The 22,074-nt window shown below is 46.1% G+C and overlaps 1 protein-coding gene across 1 annotated transcript in view; it reads right to left on the minus strand.

The window, feature by feature from the left end:
• Positions 1–22,074, minus strand: part of FYN (FYN proto-oncogene, Src family tyrosine kinase) — a 182,313-nt gene that overhangs the window by 92,403 nt on the left and 67,836 nt on the right. Inside the window, exon 3 of the mRNA XM_080937860.1 lies at positions 3,945–4,014. The gene's annotated coding sequence lies outside the window, so the exon portion shown is untranslated. The remainder of the gene's footprint in view (positions 1–3,944; positions 4,015–22,074) is intronic.

A 22,074-nucleotide genomic window follows, 5' to 3' on the forward strand; every position in this document is an offset into this window, starting at 1 on the left:
CAAAAGCTGCCATGGGCGGGGATTCTCAGTTTAGAGCCTCCAACCTTCTACAGAGCCTCTTACAGGAGAACACATCCAGCACGAGGGACCCAGGGAACCCCACTGAAGAACAACGTGGACCCTGGTGGCCTTCTAGGAGCTCCTCTGGTGAAGGGCTGCCTCCCACCTTCCTCGTGGTTCATTCTTGCTCTCCTCTGGCCTTCGTGACTTAGGTTGCAAAGCGAAGTGCTTCTGCCTCAGGACCGGCCAGTGCTTGGGGCTGCAAAACTTTTTATGTATGTCTCTGCTTCTTCACATCTCTTAAACGACAAGCTGATTTCCTTATGCAGTGTGATTTCTCCCTTTATCAATCATTTTTAATTAGGCCTAGAAAATGCTGATGGGGCAGAAATGCCTAGCTTCTCCTATAAGGCAGAGATCCTCCAATACAGGCAGAGCAATGAGGCCACAAAAGGCTGAGTACGGGAGGCAGGGTTCATTAAAGTCATGTGTCTGGAAGAACAAGAGAAAACAGATGCCCACTCCAGACCACAGGCCACCAGGAAAGAACCCCTAGCAGGGGTCTGGACCTGAAGCCATACAGACACTTGCCCACATAAACATAGTGTTTCACAGCCTCTCTATCAACTCTGTTTTCCGTCGGCTGAAAGACATACTCTGACAACAAACAGTCCCCAGACCTCTGGGCCTGGCCACCTGAAGCAAGGCTTTCAGTCTTCCCTTGTCTGACTTTGTAGAACACACTTCCACCGCATTCACGAGAGAAAAAAACAAGACAAAAAAACCCACAAAAAACAAAACCAAACAAAGAGAGGAGTAAAGGATGGGAAGGCTGAAAGGACATAATACCAGAGCTTTCCTAAGAATGCATTTGTGTCCTTAGCATATGCCACACCCTTTCTGGGAAGACATGATTGGCCTGGGAGCTGGGTGAGTGGAACTTTAAAAATATACCTCACAAAAAGCACAGTTACCCTCCCAAAATAGACCCCATCATCAAGTAAAGTCTTTTTAGGAGAACTGTTCTGTATTACAGCTTGACATATGTTGCTTTACAGCCCAGCTTCAGCAAATGCAGCCATACTGGGCTACAGCAACACACATTTAAGCCAGATTGTGGAATTACGGAGAATTTATGCAAATAAACAGCCTTGTCATCTGCAATGAGATCCGTCTCCTCCCTGAGCACAGCTTCATCACACCAGAATCACTATCCAAGATTCAAAATGAAGGACCAGTTCAGGTGACACCATTTCAACTAAAGACAAACACGTCTGAGGAAGCTGGGGGTCTACAGCAGGAGACTGCCCCTTCTATGCAGATGCTGAGGTCAGGCTATGAGAACCTCTCTTTCCTCTTGTGGACGTCATTCCGTAGGACTTGTCTGTCTGAATTTCTTTATGTCTGCTTTTGCTTGGAGTCAGGTTCTTGGGAACCATCTCAGGCTTCTGTATACTGAGTCCTTCACTGATGTGTGTGTGTGTGTGTGTGTGTGTGTGTGTGTGTGTGTGATTAGATGTTAAAATGTTTTAAAATATAAACTCTCAGTTTTACTGGTTCTAACATCTGTTTCTCAGTCTCAGTTCCACTGACGTCTGGGGACATTTTCTGGGTGTGTGCACACGTGCAGCTCTGATACAGCAGGGCAGTGAGCAGTGTCCTCAACATGAGCCAACAGCCCCTGGGCAGGCACGCTGAGCCTGTGAGAGGCACCATTTTACCTCAGTGAGTCTCACAGTGTTCACAAGCTGCAGCTCTAGGACTCAGAGTGAAGCGTCAGGATCTGAGGAAGACTGCACCACACTCCCACTGCCTCAGGAAACACGGATTTGCTACGTTGGCCTCCGTTCTCAGAACACCAGCCTGACCCATCACTAGGCTCAGCACTGAGTTATGGATGGGAGGCGGTTAGGGTTAGTTATCTACATCTACTGAGGTGGAGGCACTCCTGCCAGATCCTGACAGGCATCGGGCTTTGGTGGGGGGCAGGGCAGGGGCAAGAGGAGGAACTGTAAAGCAAGCGCCTCTTCTGAGAGTTTCCTGGGTCAGGGTAGGACATTGGAGGGAAGGAAGATCAGAAAGTAGTCTGGTTCACAGGACAGGGGGTGGCAGACCATCTAAATGATGTGGGATGCTTCCATGACCTGCCCAAGATCAGTGGGGGGCGCAGTGAGTCCTTGGGCACTGTGAGACAGGAAGAGCTCTGCCTTAGCGCCCCCATCCCCCACGTCGTGCGGTTCAAGCTCAGCCATCACACTTTAACCAGCCGAGACAACTGTCCTCTGCGGCCCAATCTTTGCTTCTTTCATCCACACAGAACAAAATCCAGTCAGTCTCCTTACTGAACAGTTCTGTGGGTTTCCACAAAAGCCTACAGTTGTACAAATAACACCACAGTTAAGATATGAAACAATATGACCACTCTTTTCAAACAATTTCCTAGTATTCCCTAACTGTTTATTATTTTATTTTTCATTAAGACAAACCATCTGAGTCCAGCACAATGAGTTAATGTATGTGCACAGTGTCTAATGTTCAAATCGGAATAGGCATTCTCAATCCTATACTGCAAGATAAACTTCCCCAGTGGGTTAGAAACCGGGCTTCTCCCTCCAGTTAATGTTGTACCTCCCTGCAAGCTGCCACAGGCCGGTTCTTCCTTATTCCTGAGAAGACTACAATCCCTCAGAAGTGTCGCTGAAGAGCTGTTCTGGCTCTGCAGAGAGTACAGCAGAGATCTGAGGCCACGCTCATGTCCTTGACTCACAAACCAGACGTGTGGTCTCAGTATCAGCACTCTCTGTAGCAACAAGGCTGGTTCTCTCCCACACACAGGTAAAGCCTCTACCCCAAAGCCAAACTGTTAGTTCCATAACGGGTCTCTGCGAAGGCACATAACCACAGGAGGTAAAACCAAAAGGAAGGTTTGAAAATAAAAGCCCATAGAAACCAAACATCTCATGTGCCTCGCTCTGTCCCTTCTTACTGACAAGAAGGAAGAGTTTCAGAACTTTAGCCGAAAGCTGGAACGGTGTGACCTCACTCTGTTGTAAGCACAGCAGGAGGAGAAGCCGAGTTAGCTTGTCTGACGGTGGCTTCCTTGGGTTCCAGAAGGAGGCCAAGGTAACAGTCCATCCCTCTTGCCTCCCCCATCCCCCTTCTCCAGGCTTATTATGGAGAAAATGACAGAGAAGATGCTGTGGTAGCCCCTGTGAAGTCACATGTTATGTGAACAATCCATTTCTCAAGTCTTCCTGCTAAAAACACGCGCCTTCTGCATGGCTTATTTTGAGAGGTGAATGTCCCCAGACAGTGTCAGGAAGCATGGCTACTGTGGAGCACCTACTATGCCCCAGCATTCCTCAGCTCACTTGCTCCCATAACAGGCCTGGGGAGTAGGACCTATTAAAGCCTTTCTTTACAGAAGAGCCTGAGAGCCCGGGGCTTACTGCAGACAAAACAACCAATGGATACAGAGATTTAACCCAGACCCCTGACCCTCTCCACCACCTGTCAGGACAGTGCTCCGTCTCCCCAGCATCTGCTCCAGCCTAGGCTTCCGGGAAGCTCTGAGGCTTACTTCCTTTCACTTCTCTGTTCAACACGCAGGCCATCTCCAATTCCCGGCTTCAGAGACACTATTCTTTTCATCTGTGAGTTTATTCCTCCTATTATGCAGCTGCCTTAGAATGTAAACTAACTTGCCAATGGTGTCCCGGGCCCTTCCCCAAATCTAGACTCACTAGATTTTCCTAAAATCCCCTACCTCTTAATGACATTAATTTTAACAAGAAAAAAGGCACATCGTCAGAAAACACTGATTTAGCACCACACTTAATTAAAAACTTTGCTTTGAGGTTTAGAACAGATCTGAAGGGCAGGGCTTCTCCTCAGTGGCACCATTTTACACCAAATGTGTTAGAAATAAATGTGACAACACTTACCCAAATTTCCACCAACTATCACAAACTTTATATACACCACATGTCTTCTAAAGCAGCGGCTGGACTGACTCTGAAAAGACAATGCAGATAAACACCTTATTCACAATCCGCTCCAATCTGCCCGCTGTGCCTCTTCACCGACTTCACCCAGCTGCTCAGCAAACTTCCTACCAGCTGCCCCTTTGCTTTGTTTGCCTGGAAAAGTAAAACCAATTTATGAATTATCCTTGTGTACACTAATAAGAAAAGAACCTGTGGAACTCAATCGGAAACTGGGCTTACCAATTCGAGAATCTCCAATCCTTGAAAAGGACAGAAAGAGAACAATGGGGAAACACCTAAGACTAAACTCAAACCTCCCCCTCCTCCTCCTCAGGGCTCTTCCGCCTATTTCCGGGAGGTCTCAGGCTACTTCTCTCCCCTTCAGGAAATCGTACTTGACTATCTGCAGAACAGGAATTGTGGCGGCCACTTTCATGGTCGTCGGTGGGTGCCGTCTTCACTTACTCCCAGACAGGACGCAGAGCGCAGAGCGTCCTGCTCCTCACTGCTCCAACCTGAGGCCTAACATGGCCTCTGCAAAGCATTTTTCCAAACACCTTTTACTTCTTGTCACCCGCTCGTTTACACGTGAGATGATGCCAGCCTGGGCTCAGGTGGGGCCTGGCAAGGTGCCTTCCTGGGCTCCTCCCGTCCCGTCCCTAACAGGAGAAGGCACAAGTGTTTTCTTAGGCAGGAGCTCTTTGCCTTTCTGGACTATTTAGGTCTGTTGTTTTTTCAGGATTCTGAATGAGATTTTTGTTGTTGTTACTGTTTGTTCAATTTTTAAAGAATAATGTCTTTAAGTACTTCAAATTAAGATGTGAAATGCAGAGTTTAAAAGAAGGAAATACATCCATATCCAGTTATCAAAATATTTAACAGCTGCACAGTGAGAGCCTCTCTCAAAAAATTAAAGTTGAGGTGGATTTCCTTTGGTAGATAGTTCAATGATTTTCTGCAAAAATCATTTTAAACATCATTTTTAAGATTCCTTAAATGAAAAATCATATTTCAGGATGTCCTTAATTATAATATAACACAAGAGATTTACTATTCTACTCATAGTCTATTCTATACAGAGCTAAATCTCTTACATAATAAGAAGAAACACCAGATTTCAGTTCACGGTTAAGGAAAATGGGGAGTGGATTCCTTTCTGGCCCTGACCCTTTAGCTGCAGCTCTGACTTCCATCCTTGCTGGACCAAGAACACCAGATTTAAGCCTTTATTACCTTTCATTGTTTCACTGATTTTTCCCAGTTTGGGAGATTCACATTATTTCTGTCACATTTATTCCTGGTTTAATAATAATAATACCCTCCCCTTTCACCGGCACAGTAAGGAAACACTCACAGCACTGTCTGAACCAATCAGCGATTAAGTACACTTGACTGGACAAGCTTGGCTGATATCAGCATTATCTCATCTCTTTGGCAGCCTATGAGGGCCTAAACGTGTAGATGGACATCTCAGCGTTCTATCTTTAGATTATAATGACCAAAGTTAGGCAACAAAACGTTCTCTTCTTTTTAGAGAGTGGATGCTTCGTTTGTGTGGATGGCTGACAGACCTCTGGGAACAGACCAGCTGTATTCACTGATGAGTACCTGGATGCCTACAGGGGCATAACTGGTAAGTATGATCCCTGTTCAGCTGGTCCAGAGCAGACAGGGAGCTCTCCACCTCCCAGGGTCTTGCATAGTATAGAATGGTGAACCATGTGGTGAGACCTGTTAGCAGCACTTGGAAATGGACCAAGATCCAACTTCCTGTCAATCAAGCAGACCTGACCCTGTGGTGCTGGGGCAGGTGAATGGAAGAGATAGCCCAGGAGTGATGTCTTTGCACATGAGACCAGAGATGACAACCTCAGGTAGGTCAACTTAACATCTGGCTACCTCTTCAATCCAAGCCTTGAAGCATCTGTGATGAATCAGAGTCATGGTAGACAAGGGGCTGTTCATATTATCCCTTATATCTAAGTAGCTTCATCAAGGGATGACCGTGTATCTTTTGCCAAAAGTAAAACAAAAACAGGATAGTTATCCTTTTTCAAAATGAAGAGAGTGTAATGATTTTCTCCACTGAGCATTAGTAACCAGGGCAGAGTGACCAATTGCTTGGGCAGTAATTTACCACTAGCAGCATCTTCCACATCTAGCATCATGTCAAGTGACTCTTAGGCCACGTGGCAGTGTGTTCTTCCTCTCCAGTAACTGCCAAGGCTGATGAGCCACCTACTGTGAGAACCAGGGCCGGGCCTGGCACATAACCCTTTTTTATACTGCAGCACATTGATTACCATCTCATTAGGATTTGGATATATGCTCTTAGTTAGCACTAAAAACAACTGAAGGATGACAAAGAGGGTGTAGCCCCCTTTGTACTTTGTCTCTAGGACACACCAAGGCTGTGTGTGATGTCCGGATTAATAGCAGCCCTTTCAGGACACACTGTGGACAGGGATAGGGCTCATCAAGACAGGGTTATTCTCAATGTCTTCTTCCCAAGGGAGCCCTTACATAGACTTCCCAGCCACAGTGCCTCAAGGGGTAACAATCCCTGTAGGGTGGGCATCAGAATGGCTTAGGGCTTTGCAGGACACCAACCCACTGACAGGACCTTTCGCAGGCGTTGTCGGCTCTGAGGCTTCACTCGAACGAAGCTTTCCCAGGTGACTGCTGTGTATACTCTGAGTTTACTTAGGGTAGAGAGGCTCCGACTCAAGAGATCCCTAGACTCTTGCCAGTGATCAAATCAACACGAAACAAGCAGCTTAATATAAGCCAATGAGACAGAATGTTTGACTAGGAGCGTCCCATCTTCCCATCTTCCGTTGGTGTTGGTGTGCGTGATACTTGGGATGTTCACAGCTCTGCTGCTGTAGCCTAGGGATATGGGTGGTCCCGGAGCTAGAGCACAGGGAGGTACAGTTCAGGAGAACCCAGTACCTCTGAGTTTCCATGAACTCCTCACTGCTTAGGTGTCCAGGAGCTCAGGAGTTTTCAACAGTTTGCTCTAGAAAACTTTTAAAGGAATCAATCCTAAGTAATTAAAGGGAGAGAGTGGCAACGCACTGATCACCCACATTCTGAGGGGTCCCAACTCTGCAGAGATTCATTCTGTTCAGGGAACTGACCCAGCAGTGCCCTGGTTATGATGACCTATCTCATGTCTGCATTTCCAAAAGCTTTCCAAGTCAGCTGGGCTCAGTCTGCCAGAGGATCTGCTGAGCACTTTCCAAATTATCTTAACCAGAGTGGTCAGTGGTTGCCTTCCCAAGAAGTCACATGGCTGCCATTTCCTGCAAAGACAATAGGAGACTAATTGCTCAGTCCCAGCCTCCAAGAGGGAAGATATGTAATTACTGAAGGGTAAAAAAGGAAGAGTGTGAGGCTTCTGGATCTGCTCCAGTTACTTGTGGAATCAGGTGGGTGGGGGTGGGGGGCTCCCTGGTTGACAAAGCTCGGGAGGGTTGTATCTTGAACAGGTGTTTACAGCATTTTACATGTTGCTGGTTCTTAGTAAAGCAAACAGACTGGCCGTACAGAGACGCACAAGTGGCTGTAGTGAAATTGTGATTCTTATGTAGGAGTTGTGTATAGTTCTGGAGAATGAAATGTCCCAACAGACAACTCTGGTTTCCTTGCTCGCTGGCCCTGGGGACAGGGTGACTCTGGGATGGAACTGATGATGTTCTGCTGTGGCATCAGGATGAGGAGGAATTTTCTGTCAGGCAGCCAGCACACTGTCTCGCAGCTTCCACCTCTGCAGCTGACCTCTCAGACCCCTTTTGCTTTCTCTTTCCTGCCTACTTCCCTACTTCAACTTCCCCAGTCCCAACAGCTTCCTGTGTGACCCATTTCAAGCTGCCCTGCTGGCTTGTACCTCATCAGCTACTCTCAGCTGGAAAGAAGCACTCCCCTTGGTCACTGCTGCGTTCCCAGCGCTTGTGTAGTCCCTGGCATGGGACTTGTGTCTGCTGAGTAACTAAGAGAGTGTCTCATGGGAGCTCCTGTCACTTCCGGCTCTGGCTTCTCCTCTTCCTCCTTACTGTATATATGAATATCTAGGACACAGGCTGCTTAGGTCCCAACAACATGCCATCTGGGAAGGATTCATAGCCTAGACCCATGCTGTGAAAGTGAGAAATGTTTCCCTGTGGCCAAGAAGCTTGCAAGAGGCCTCCTAACCAGAGGGCTGCAGAGATGGGCATTTCAGCCAGGCTGCTGACTCAGTGCTTTGGCTGCCAGGCTAACACTTGTGCACACATGAGCAATGGTCTCTCCAGGGAGCCTACTATGTAGCAAGCACTGAAAGAGTATTTGTGGACTGGTTGAATAAATGACTGTCTCGTGCATGTTAGAAGGCTATCCGTTTTTCTTCCGCAGTGGAATGCTCTACACAAAACAGGACAAGGAACGGGGGTCACAAAGGCTGCTAGCCGGAAGCCAGGTTCTGTCCCACGCGGTTGCTGCCTCACGTCCATCCCAGAACTGCTAGAAAGCCAGGGACTACCCGGTATGATGGACGACACCTGTGAATTCGAAACTCGGGAGACCGAGAAAAAACGATGACAAGTTTGATGCCAGCCTGGGCTACACACTGAGACCCTGCTCCAAGACAAAACAAAATCAGCAAGTAGAAAACAAAACAAAACCCCAACTACCTATTATTTACCAGGTTAAACACAAGCAAAGAGTAAGGGCTCAGAGAGGTGGTGCGCCCCTCCCCCCCTCTGCTCCCCTGTGGCTACTGCTGTGTCCCAGGAAGACTGTCTGCTATAAACACAGTAACAAGAGATTTAACTCAGCCCCAACTCCACCCCCTCACCACCACAATATTTTATGAAGACCAAATGGTCCAGACTATGAAAGCTCTCAGTGATGCACTAGTACAGGAAACAAGCTCCAGCCAGTGCCAGGGGACCTGGCCTACTCTGAGAGATACCAGCAGACTCCCTCCTCCTTTCGGTGGGAGTCAGGGCTGATTAACAGGGTACTTTGGGAAGGCAAACCCCCTGTCAATTCTGGCTTCCCTTCAAAAAACTATACGAACTCAAGCAAGGCTGTGGTTGTTTTAGGATTTGCTGGACTGAAAGCAAACAGCAGAGGGAGGAGGAGGAAGATGAAAGGGAGGAAGACAGAGTGGAGAAAGGCATAGGAGGCATTAGGCCAGCAGGAAGGAAGTACTGACCAAGCACAGGCTACGGGAACGTGAAGGTCAAAGTTCAGAAGCCGCTGCTCCTTGTATTTTGAGTTCCGGGAAGACACAACGAGGCTCAACTTTGTACAAGTCATGTATGATCACCCACGAGCTCATTCTTGGTTACTAAGAGGCTGAGAGTAGATTCCTGAGATTGTAGCTCTGGATTAGACTGGTAAATACAGATTGGGGGCTCCTGGGCTCTCAGGCAAATGGGCAGCCGAGCCAAGGGAGTGTCATTGCCACCGTGAGAGCACACAGCAACATCCAGCATACGAATACCAACATAAGTTCAGATTTTTGTCATTACTACATTGAAATCGATCACTCATTTGGGGTTGGAAATAAATGAAGTGTCGTTGCAATGGCGAGTTAACTGTCTAGGGTGGGGTTGACTCTGAGTCTCCTTAGGATGAAACACGCATGTGTAATGATCTTTCACCTCAGGCAGCAGGTAGAGTGAGAAAAGGAAGCAAATACTGTCCTGCTAGCAAATGTGGACTATTTCTGAGTTGCCCTTTTAAGTGAGGCTGTTTCTAGGACCTGCAGTCTAGTCTGGATTGGAAACACTGCATTGCTGTAGTGTAAGTGCTCCCTGGCTCCAACCGAAAGAGACAACCTGGACCAGCTCCAGGCAAGGCTGGGGAAATGTTCTTCTGTGTAACTTCATATCTAGCCCAGAATGGAGGTTAATCACAAATACCTGAGCTGGAGGCGGTGACAGTATCCTGCTAGCGAGTATATCAGAACTTAAAAATTAGTTTTTAGTATCAGGACCCAGACTGTCCTATAAAACCAGTATATACTCTCTCTCTCTCTCTCTCTCTCTCTCTCTCTCTCTCTCTCTTTCTCTCTCTCTCTCACACACACATGCATGTGTACACACATTTAAACACACTCTCATGCTCAAATTTAGTCACTCATAAATACAAACTACAGTCACACATTCACACTCACATACATGTGCACACATACACACATTCAGCCTAACATGTGCACAAACATATTTGCACATACTTGTACACACATGCACACACAAATGCATGCCCATGCCCACATATACCCTTCTAAGGCTTATATTAAGTCCTCATTATTAAACAGAGGTGCGGGAGACCAGGTTTCATTTAGAACCCCATCTGCCAGCCCCAAGGCTCTAAGGGCACTGACAATTAGAGATCTGGCGCCTCCTTGAGCCAGTGCCCAAATCTTAGCCCAGCATCTCACAGCCCATGTTAAGATTCTTAAGTTGCAGCTCTGATGAGCCAACACTGTCAACTCTATCAGGGACCTGTCTCAATGACCCCCAGAGGACACAGTGTTTTAAACCAACCGACCTCTGATAAAAACAGAATCTCTCAAGTACTTATTTGCTCAGCTCTGGTTTGGAGTCCGAGACGGATTTAAATTCAGTCTTGTTAAGCTTGGTAAACTTGGGGGAAATCCTTAATGACTGACTACAAAGCAGAAGATTCCCTTCTCTCTCTCCTGTTTCTAACAAACCTCTATCAAAAGACAGCACCAGGCTCTGTGGGGCGGGAGCTGCTCAAGCCTGGACGGAAGGACTGGCACGTGGGCTGTTAGACATCAATTCTCTCACAGACTCAACCTTCAATTTTAAATAAAGGACAACTAGTACTCTTTTCCCTGAAAGTAACCAGGAAACAGAAATGATCAGGAAATGTAAATGACAAAAAAAAAAAAAAAAAACCAAGAAAAAGCCTGAAAAGGCAAACAAGGCATTCTCTATAGAATAACCATGGTCAAGAGCAGTCATCTGTACAAGGAGACGCAAACACACCAACAGAACAAAACAGTCCAAGATAGACAGAGATGGACACCGAGTCAACATAGAGACGTGACTGGACATCAGCACATGGTGCTGGGCTCACTGAAGGAGCTGAGTTGAACCTTCCCAAAAGAAATGTTGAAGTCCTGACCTGCAAGGGCCGCACAATGTAGGCCTACTCAATAGAGTACAGTCAGCGCTGGATCCAGCAGGACAGATGGACGCGCATGCGCTCTCTCCCTCTCTCTCACTCTCCCTCCCTCCTTCCCTCTCTCCCCAAAACATGAGGAATAGACACAAGGAGACCCCAGAGAAGGTCATGTGCTAAGAAAGAAGGGCAAGGATTACAGCAACGCAGCCGGAAACCAAGAACGGCTGGTCCCCGGCAGCAGCCAGCAGAGGACGGACTCCTTTCCAAACCCCAGAGGCAGCAGTGCCCGTTCACACCTCAGTGCTGCTCTGAGAGGATCCAGTTCTGTTGCTCAAGCTGCAGGTTTCCTTGTCCCTGTCACAGCAGTCCCAGGAAGTGAATACACAGTATCAGTATTTTGAAGAAGACTCCGTGAAAATTAGTTCTAGGGGCTGGAGAGCTGGCTCAGCAGTTAGGAACACTGACTGCTCTTCCAGAGTTCAATTCCCAGCAACCACATGGTGGCTCACAACCATCTGTAATGGGATCCAATACCCTCTTCTGGTGTGTCTGAAGACAGTGACAGTGTATTCCAATACATAAAATAAATAAACAAAACTTTAGGAAAAAAAATTAGTTCTAGATGAATAGCAGATTTTTTTTTTTTTAAAAAAAAGGTCAAATAAAAGGGTTTCAGAAAACAACCCAATAAACACTATCACATTTTTCAACAGGCAAAGTTTAATAAACCAGAACACACACACACACACACACACACACACACACACACACACACCCATACTGACCAAAAAGGAAAACTATCATTGTTTGAATGATACTAAAATTAGTCTCTCTCTATGGAACGGCATCATCTGGTCAGAGGATGAGGAGGAGGTAACCCTGCAGCCATGTGACCGCGAAGTATACACATCACTGAGGAACGCCATAACCCAAGGAAACGGGCAAAGAGTTGAAAAGGAGAACGCAGGAAATAGCCAACACACTTCAAATGTCTTAGTTTAACCATAAAAGAAAAACAAATTAAAAGTCTACTGCAGCTTGTGCTGGTTGAGCGGCTAATGTGAGCAGGACAGACCGAGGAAAGGTCGGTGAAGAGCTACTGTTAGCTCACAGGCCATCCTCTCACTCACGCAGGGGAGCAGGCGCACATCTTAGGACTCTGACATCAGGACACTGTGTGTGCTTGCCCACTGAGGCGCTACTGACAGCAGCTTCAAACGTGGAACAACATGAACGCCCGCCGACTGTGGAAGAACTGAATGAATGCTCATGTGGATCACACGGCAGCAGAGAGATCTCCAGCTTTAACTGCGGCACACATTCTTCATGGAAAAGTTACCATAGAGAAAGCCCACCTTTATCATTTAAGAACACTGTTACCAGCTACACGAGAACGTTCTCTGCTAGAGACTAGAGGGGTCTACGAGTTTCCGATATATGAGCTCATCCCTTTTCCACCTGGCTGCTGATAACAGGTGAGCTCTCCTGAAAAATTCATCATCAGTGCACTTAACGACTTTGGCATTTTTTATGCAAGAAGGCTATACTTCCATTAAAAAATACTAGTACTCTTGGCACTAACCCAAGGAAATCAAAAATAAAAACAGGACTTTCCTAAGCACTGAAAGCAAAGAAACACTGCAAATTAATTCAAACAAGATAAGGTAATTCAAAAATTGATAGTGCTAAAAGCTTCAAAGTGGCATTTCACTAAGTTAGGGGTTTTATCCACTTAAGATGACTATCAGGTACAGACATTTTATTCTGCATGTTCGGATGGCACAAAGCAGAAAGTTTCAGTACAGTAATTCAGCTATTTTAATCTTACCTTCATTGATTTTTTAAAGCAAAACTTTGGCTATTCGAGGCCAACTTTATACACATCAAAAATATTTTTCTGGAACCTTGATTTACAGCCTACAATATCCTAGAAGGACAAATCTTGAAAAGGAACATTTTTGGCCTAAGGTGCAGAGAAAATGCTCAAGATGTCCTTCCAGAATGGCTGCAGGTGACCAGCCCATCCCTGCCTCACAGCAGTGCACAGAGAGGGGACTATTTCCAAGGCTCGGCCTGCAGTACTGAACAGGCTCTCAGAACTCCACCCAGGCCTCACACAGGCATACTCTCACATCTCCGGAGTCAGCAGCAAGCAGTACTGACTGACCTCAGAGCTTCACAGGGAGGTAGACTTGGGATGTCAGTTTTGGGGACAACCTGTTCTTAAGTCTTCTGGTCAGAGACAGCTGTTTTCATTGCACACATATATCCAGCAGCCCCAGGGAGCCCTGGTATAGAAGGCCAGCTGTTCATTTCTAGACCCTCTGGAGGGGAGGTTCATTCTATAACTAAGCCAGCACCCTAAGACTGAAGGCCACATGCACAGGACACGAGAGAGGCACACACAATGGCTTTATCCACAGCCCCACATACTTCATGGGGTATGAACAGTCTGGGGGATGTGAGGTTCATGGGGAAGAAACCTCACTCAGCTAACCCTCATCCTGAGAGAAAGGCCAGCGAGCCTGGCCCCAGAGTTGCTCTTACTCTCCACATCCACACTGCAAATCTGAGACCTTTCACTGGTTCCCTAAACCTTTGTTCTCCAAAGAGGAATAATTCCCACATTCAAGCTCTGTTGCGCTTGCCCAAGCTTTCTGATGCTAACCCTACTCACAATCCCACCCACTTCCAGAGGGTGATACTGTGCATCCTTGAACCCGCTAGTCCCAGCTGGAATTCTCTAGAACGGCATGTGCTTCTCAAGTAATTCTTCATCGTGAATTCTGAAAACGGAGATAAATGACAGAAACCAAATATGATAATCAGTTCAGGATCTATACAGACAGAAGACGCACCCAGGTCAGTTCCATTAAGAGCAATTTAGCTGAAAGACTGAGTTCTGTCAGAGGACCAGCAAGTCACAAGCTACAGCGGTGCAAAGATCTGGTCTGTGGAGTTAAGAAAGAATTTTGACATTTTTTTAATGGTTGGAAAATAAAAAGAAGTTGAAATTTCAAATAATGAAAATGTACGGGCACATTGCCACCCCCACTGGCTTGTGTTTTGTCTGGGCTGCTTTCAAATGACAACAGCAGAATTGTCTTAGTGGAGTCCATATGGCCCACGGAGATGAAAATATTTATTATCTGCCCTTTACAGAAAATGTGTGCAGGTACTGAGCTAGAGTAATTGCTGGGTTTGCAGAAGGCTATCCCACCCAACTAAGGCCCTCTGAAACCACTTCTGGAACAAGTAGAAAGCAAATCCTAAAACAGGTGTTTATCCCAATCCTGGTGACACACACACCCCTCTAGAGCCATCATTCAACTTATGGGAAGCAGGTCACAAAATTCAAGTTATGTCTACCGTTTCTTTAATTAAATAAAAGGCAAAGATTCAAAGACATTGTCATGGACTGAATTGTACCCCAACCCTGTACTTATAGTAAGTAAGTCTTACCCCCAGTATATTTCACAGGACCATGGATGTTTGGTGATGGGATCTTTAAAGAGGAAATGAAGCTAAAATGAGGTCACCAGAGGAGGAATCCCGATGGGAAGGTGATGTAATAACAAAGGAACAAGACAGACATCTACAGACAAAGGGAGAAGCTTTACAGAAGCCAACATGTGAGGAAGTAAGCTTCTTCTGCTCATGCTACAGTCTTCAGTAGAGAGGCAGTCCTAAAAAGCAAAGGCATACCCACAGGTATATCCACCTTGAGGAAAATATTATCAGTCATACATGTGTTCTATAGACACATAACAGAAAACATATCAGGTTTTGTGTGTCACCAAAAGTGAAAACTGCAGAACCCCTTGCTAGAAGGAGAGAGATACTCGAGTGCACACACACACACACTAGACCTACCTGGAGGCCATAATGAACACCTGAGGCACTTTGGCATGTGGTCTCCCAGAAATCCTACCTGACAAGTCACAGTTCATGGCTTTGGATGACAATGACACTGAAGGACAGGGAGAATAAGCCAGGTGTATCTGCCTCAAAGTTCATACAACTTCTCATCAGGACTTAATCTCCATGTCCCTGAGATGGAGGTCACAGCTCAAATTTCAGGAGAGGTTGTTGCTGAGAATATTTACTGAGTATTTATTATCTGCCAGGCTGTGTGCTAGGCTTTGCCCTATCCTATCGAGTATATGGGTTTTTGCTCTGATTTGAGGTGAATAATGGAATCGGGGAGAAATGAATTAAGTTGCTCAAGATGATATTGCAAAGCTGCAAGAGCTGTAGACCCAAGACTTGATGCCCGCACCTATCTGGTATCTGACCTAAGCTCTTGACCACTACCAACTCTCCTTCCAATTGTCTGCATGCCTCCTAATGTAAGGACATAACTCCCTGTCTGGGTCTCTACTGATGGGAACAGAGAAGGGAGGAGAGGAAAGGGGAAGGGAGGAGAGGGGAGGGGAAGACAGGAGGAGGAGAGGGGAAGGGAGGAGAGGGAAGGGGAAGGGGGAAGGAAGGAAGGGGAAGGAAGGAGGGAAGGGGAAAGAAGGAGAAGGGAGAGGAAGGGAGAGGGAGGGGGAGGGAGGAGGAAGGGAGGGGAAGAGAGGAGGAAGGGAGGGGAAGGGAGGAGGGAAGGGGAAGGGGAAAGGAGGAGGAGGGGAGGGGAAGGGAGGAGGAAGGGAGGAAAGAAGAGGGGAAGGGAGGAGGGAAAAAGGAAGAGAAGAAAGGAGGGAGGACAGAGAGGGCGAAAGGGAGGGAGGGGGGAATATGCTTTAGATTCATACATCCAGCATTCTACAAGTGGATTTTATGTGTCAGATCCTGGTTACAGGACTAGGGATACAACAGCAAACAAAGCAGAAACCTTGGCATCATAGTGATCACAGATCACATGGGTAAGAAGAACTCCTTAGAAATAGGATTTTACCACGTAGATAATAATCACACAAGTAAAATTCATGTGCGTTGAGGACATAGGCCAATGAAACTGCAGAAATTATATAAACTAGACGAAGGTAAGAAATGTCCGGCAAAACAATTTCTGTGGTACCAAGAACTCATCCTCGGGCCTTGCTGTGCCAGGTGAATGCACTCACGGACGACTTCCTCACTGCAGCTTTACTTTACTTCAATCGTTTTTGTTTTTGTTTTAGATCTATTTATGATGTGTACAGTGGTCTGTCGGCTTATATGCCTGCGGGCCAGAAGAGGGCACCAGACCTCATTACAGATGGTTGTGAGCCGCCATGTGGTTGCTGGGAACTGAACTCAGGACCTCTGGAAGAGCAGCCTTGCTCTTAACCTCTGAGCCATCTCTCCAGCCCCATTTAGAATCCTTTTATGTATCAAAGTTTCTGTTTTTACTTAACTCAAGCCCATTCTTGCATCAATAAATAACCAGAGAGACAAATACTTCAGTGCCAGAGCTTTTACAACAGTGTTACTTACATTAACCATGAGAATTTTTAACTAAGAGTACACTGCTATTTACATAACTGAACAGGTTACAGTTCTTTAACCATATCACAAAATTATAATGTTAAGTGGAAGAAGAAAGATCAAAGCATACACACAGAAATAACTACATTGTAACACCGTTACCTTGATACTGTAACACTGTTACCTTGATACTGTAACACTGTGGTGTGACTAAGAAATATCTTCTCCATCTTTATAGCTCACCACCCTGCCTACACTGAAAACTTTCATGTCAAAAATTTTTTTAAATTAAGGAGAAGCTACACCTGTAGCTTATAACTCTACACCTGAAACTTGCTGAGGAACTTGGTCATCAATTAGAGGCTCTGCAACACCACCTTGGGGATCAAATACTAAAAATGTTATTTAAATTTTTAAAATTAATTTACTTTTGGTATGTGTAGTGTATCTGTTTTGTGGATTACGTGTGCCACGGTGTGCTTGTGTGTGGATCAGAAGGCAGCTGTGGGAGTCAGTGTTTTTCCTTCTACCGTGTGGGTTCTGGGGCTCACACTCAGGTTGCCAGAACCGGCTCAAGTATCTGCCTGCTGAGCCATCTCACCAGCTCTAATAAAGAGGTTTCAAAACAGACTGACCAGTGAGCAAGGACATCACCAGGATGAGATTAATAATCATAATGACTTCTCTGGCTGTGACATTCATTTCACAAATGCACAGAGAGGCAGTCATGCTCAGACACCAGTTAGGCAGGTACCAGAAGGTTAAGTTAGGTCTCTGGGAACAAATGAGCCACAGGGCTGACACTGGTCCTCTGCACCTGACCTCAGCAGGATGCAGCAGACTGCAGAGCTTGGCGACAATCTCCTGAGGCTCTGACCCAGCCCAGACATGTGGCTCCAGAAAGGCTGGCTTCGTATCTCTGTTCCAGCTGCCTCATTTGTAAAACAAGGATAATTCTGACCCAGTTGAAGAGCTGTGGCGAACAGTAACTGCAGAGTATCCTTGGCTTTTACCTTTGCAGTGCTTGCGGGGTTCTACATGTAGAGAGCAACTGTGCTTCCTTCCCTGGAGATTTTAGACACTCTTTAAGAAATGAGGCTGGAAATGAGTGATTGAAGGGATAGTTCACGTATTTGTTTCTTCCACACATGTTGATTAACAATCACAGAAATAACTCATTTCCCTACCCAGACTAAAAGTAAAGGATCTCGAAGTTGTGGGAAAAGTGCACTCACATTCTGAGGGCAAAGTCACACAGCCAGCCTGGTGCAACTGTGACTGGCACTTTAGACATCTCGGAACCTTCCATCTCTAAGGAATGGTTTGGTTTTCTTCAGCAACATTTCTTGTTTGATTTTCTGAGACAGGGGCTCTCTCTATAGAGCTTTGGTTGGCCTAGAATTCTCATGTAGATCAGACTGGCCTCCAACTGAAGACATCTGCCTCTAGCTCCCAGACAGCTCCTATTGATCTCCTAAACAGAGTTCATGATCAGTGGAAACATCTGTATCAATTAATTCCCTGCTACAGGCCAGGTGGGGAAGAAAAGCTGGGGAACACAGAAACCTGTCCTTGAAATTCTGTGAGGGACCTGATCCCTCTCACTGACGGTAAATACACAAGTGGGCAAATGTAGATCCTTTAACTCCTGGTTTCATATTTCATGTAGACGCTAAGGATATTTGCTCGTTACAAAGTACCCATTTTTACAAGTTCAGAGTCTTTGTGTACAGAAATGATTGGGAACTGGAATGGTTGGATGGTTCCACAGATAATGAGACTTCAAACCCCCCTCATCCTGATTCTGTTTCATGGCACGTGAGTAACCATCCCAGCCCATTCGACTGTGGATGCTCAGGTGAACACAGCAGTGGGTTTGGAGTCCAGCCTGCTGGTCTTCCTCAGCTACTACACCCTTGTTTTGGAGCCTCCTTCCTAAACTCCAGCTCCCACTGCAAATGAGCAGGCACAGCAGCCACAGGCACAATGGACAGCGATTGTACCTGGGTGGGGTGCACTGTACCCATGGCAACAGTCAAGCCCAATTCTGAAGGGCATGAAGAACAAGCTATGATAGGCTCAGTAAATGCAACTGCTCTGCTTTTAAAAGGAGAGTTGTAAAAATTATCTTGAAAATGCTTGTTGATGCCCTGTGGGTATGAGTCGCTTTGTGAAGCAGGATCAAAATGAGTCTCTGTTATGGGTTTCTGCCAGCTCTTTGATTCTAAACAACTTTATTAATGTTAATAGGAGTTATGCACACATCAATGGGAGGATAAATTCCTTGGGTTTAGGGGAGCTTCAATTAGTGATCTGTATTAAGCAATGTAAAATGCTTTTTAATTTTCTTTCAAGTAATGAGACATCACCCCAGCTGGGTTGAAAATGAGGCTAAGGGCAGGAAAGACAGGAGGGGAAGGAGCAAGCTTCAGCAGGGCTCTGCAGCCAGGATCTCAGCATCACTCAGAAAGTGCAGCAGGAGGAAGGGATACAACAGGCCTAGGGGTCAACAGGGGAGGGGAAGGGAAGAGGAGGGGAGGGGAGGGGAGGGGAGGCTGCACAAAACCTGGGACATGAATTTACTGTCATCCAGCAGGACCTACTGCAGCTGTGCTCTCCCAATCTGTCACCACACCGTTCCATTCCCCCCAGAGCATATGTTAATACTACCTACTGAGTGCCAAAAGCATCAAGACAGAGATGAAAATGTGCACGCTATAAGCAACAATGCGGCAGGAGCCCCAAGCAGCAGGTCATCTTGCAGCCTGGCATTTCTAAAACTCAGCTTTTAAATCTCCCCTACACAGGCCTGAGGGTCTCTCCTCAACTCTTCCCTTGGGGATCCATGGCTGGATGGCTCTTACGGCTGAGGACAATGGGCAGGATGCAGCAGAGGGCTGTGCAGATGGGGAGTGCGCACGATGGATAGAAACCTAACGTAGCAAAACCTCTACTCGGGCCTCACCGATAGTAAACAGAGAGAAAAGAAAGAATAAAAAAGAAAGACCCCAGCCAATAAATTATAAAATCGCCAGCGTAAAAAGAGGGCATGGCTGGCCCAGGGCCTCTGGGTGCATGGTTTTATTATCAAATATGTGGGAAACTGGCCTGTAGTGTAGGGGGCCAGGCAGCACTTAAACCCACCCCACCCCGTCCTCAGTAGAGCAAACTCTTGACTTCAGGCTTGCTGGTCACTCCCACTTAAAGAGTACAGAACACTTGACACTTGGGGTGTCCTATAGTTGGGTGTCTCAATGCAAATGGTTTCCACCGTAATCAATTTAGGACTCCATACACTGTATGCCTTTTACACTGGATTAGCTGGCTACTTGCCTTTATCACCCTGTAGCAGAACAAATGATACTTCTTATAGACTGTAGTTCAGCTGAACGGTATTCAGTCAGGAACATGTCTGAGAAGATGTTTGGATAATGCTGGAATATAAAACTTCAACATATCTTCCATGTCAGCCACACAGGTGTCTGGGAGCACATCATTCACTCTGAGCTGTCAGTCAGGAGTGTCCCCCAGTGCTCCAGAATGAGCAGGGGAAAAAACCACTGACAAAAACAGTGTGTCTGAGATGATGACACAAACGTGGCTTGGCTTGTGCACTGCTGGACGGTGCTCGGAATCTGAGTGCTCTGAAGACAGCCTTCCTGGGGCAGCCATGAAGCTCTGCCTGAATCTGCTGGGCTCTGGGGGAAGCTCAGGTTATACATTCTATGTAGGTAACAACGCAGAGATGAGGCAAAAATTCAACACGTCTCAAAGTTCAAAATGTGTGCAGCCCGCTTGGCACATAAAGCTTGATAGGCATCATTAATCAGCTAAGGAAGCAATGCTTAATTACTATTTACCAAGATGGGCTTGCAGTTAGCTTTGAAGAAAGCATATAAACCTCTTCGATTTCTCATCACAGATGCTCTTGCTACCTAGGAATTGGTGGTTTGATTCCAGATGACTAGGATTCAGACGAAGTTCTTCTGAGACAAGGCAGAGTTACCACTACTGCTTGTCCAGCTCTCTCCTGTAAACCGGCTCCCAGAATCCTCTACCTCCAAACATCAAGACACCTGCTTCCGCTGGACTGTCTGAGTGTATGGTACAGCCTATTTCTTTGAGCAATATTTTTGCACAACTCATAATTTTAGGCCTTTTCAATTCAGGTGATTCTCAGGGGACTGCACCAGTCTAAGTACTCATTCAATTATCTGTGCTATCTGGGGTTGCGTGAGAGCACCTGAAAGGACGGGAACCTACAAAGCCTTTGGGATCCCAGCCAGTTTTTTCCTTCGTACAATCAGCTTTTTAGTCACAATCTGCTTCATCTTCTCCAGCCCGGCAAGAGGAGTCACATGGTATTAAGGACACGGAGCAGTGGTTCTCAACCTTCCCAATGCTACAACCCTCTAAGACAGCCCTCATATGGTTGTGGCTACCCCAACCAGAACATTATTTTCAATGCTACTTCAAACTGTAATTCTGCTACTGTTATGAACTATAGTGTAAATATCCAATATGTCTGATATGCAGGGTATGATGTGAGCCCTGGAAGGGGTTAGAACCCACAGGTTGAGATCTGCTGTCATGGGGGGAAGTAATGCTGTGGAACGCTGACTCCTGGCATAGGTGTGAACAGATCCCCAGAAATGAAGGGCAATGCAAGACACTGAACAACTTGCCAAGGATAATTTAATTTCTGTAGTAACAAGTCTAAATGTAGAATTACCCAAAGGCAGAATCCATGGAAGACAGATGCATACAGAATTCTATCTTCACAAAGAACACTACTATACTGATACTGGATATTGACTTTCCAAGGAAATACCAGAAAATACATAACAAGTTAGGAGTGGAATAACCCACACAGAGAGAGAACAGAGAAGGTCATCTTTCCCACGAGTAGCCTTCCACCTCTAAATAGTTCCCACATGCTCAGTTCCTGGAGGAATCCTGCAGTGGGTACAGTTACAGGGTTCAGTGGCGTTTTCTCATCCTTAAATTACAGTTTATGTCAAAAGCTGATAAAGTAAACCAAATAAACTTTAAAAGAACATTATATTTCTGAGAAATTAAAAGCCCAAGAAGTTACATCATAGATCCTAAAATACAGAAAACCAAGGCAATGCCATTCTTGAGGGCTCATCCACATGTACAGAAACCAAAATCCCAGAGGAACAGAGGGTGGAGGGTAAAACCTTCCAAAAGTCTGTCCTGGGGGTTCCTTCTTCCCTGCCGGTTTCTGGGAGCTCCACAGAAAACAGCCCTGTTACCTTTCTGTCCCAGACAGGATTTGAACAGTTTACTGTAGAGCCACTGAATCTGTTGAGCCAGAAAGGGACTACACTAAGTTTCACTTTCATACTACTGAGTGCCTATGCTTGGGAAACACCTGACAAGTCCGTATCATACCCACTGGTCATGAGTGACATCCCTGTAACTTTCTGGTCCCCAGTCGTTGTTGACTGACAACAAAGCACTACCTATGCAGAACTTAACAGTGACGAAATGTGACTACAGAAGGATGTGA

The sequence above is a fragment of the Micromys minutus genome, assembly GCF_963924665.1.
Source record: "Micromys minutus genome assembly, chromosome: 25".
NCBI lineage: Eukaryota > Metazoa > Chordata > Mammalia > Rodentia > Muridae > Micromys > Micromys minutus.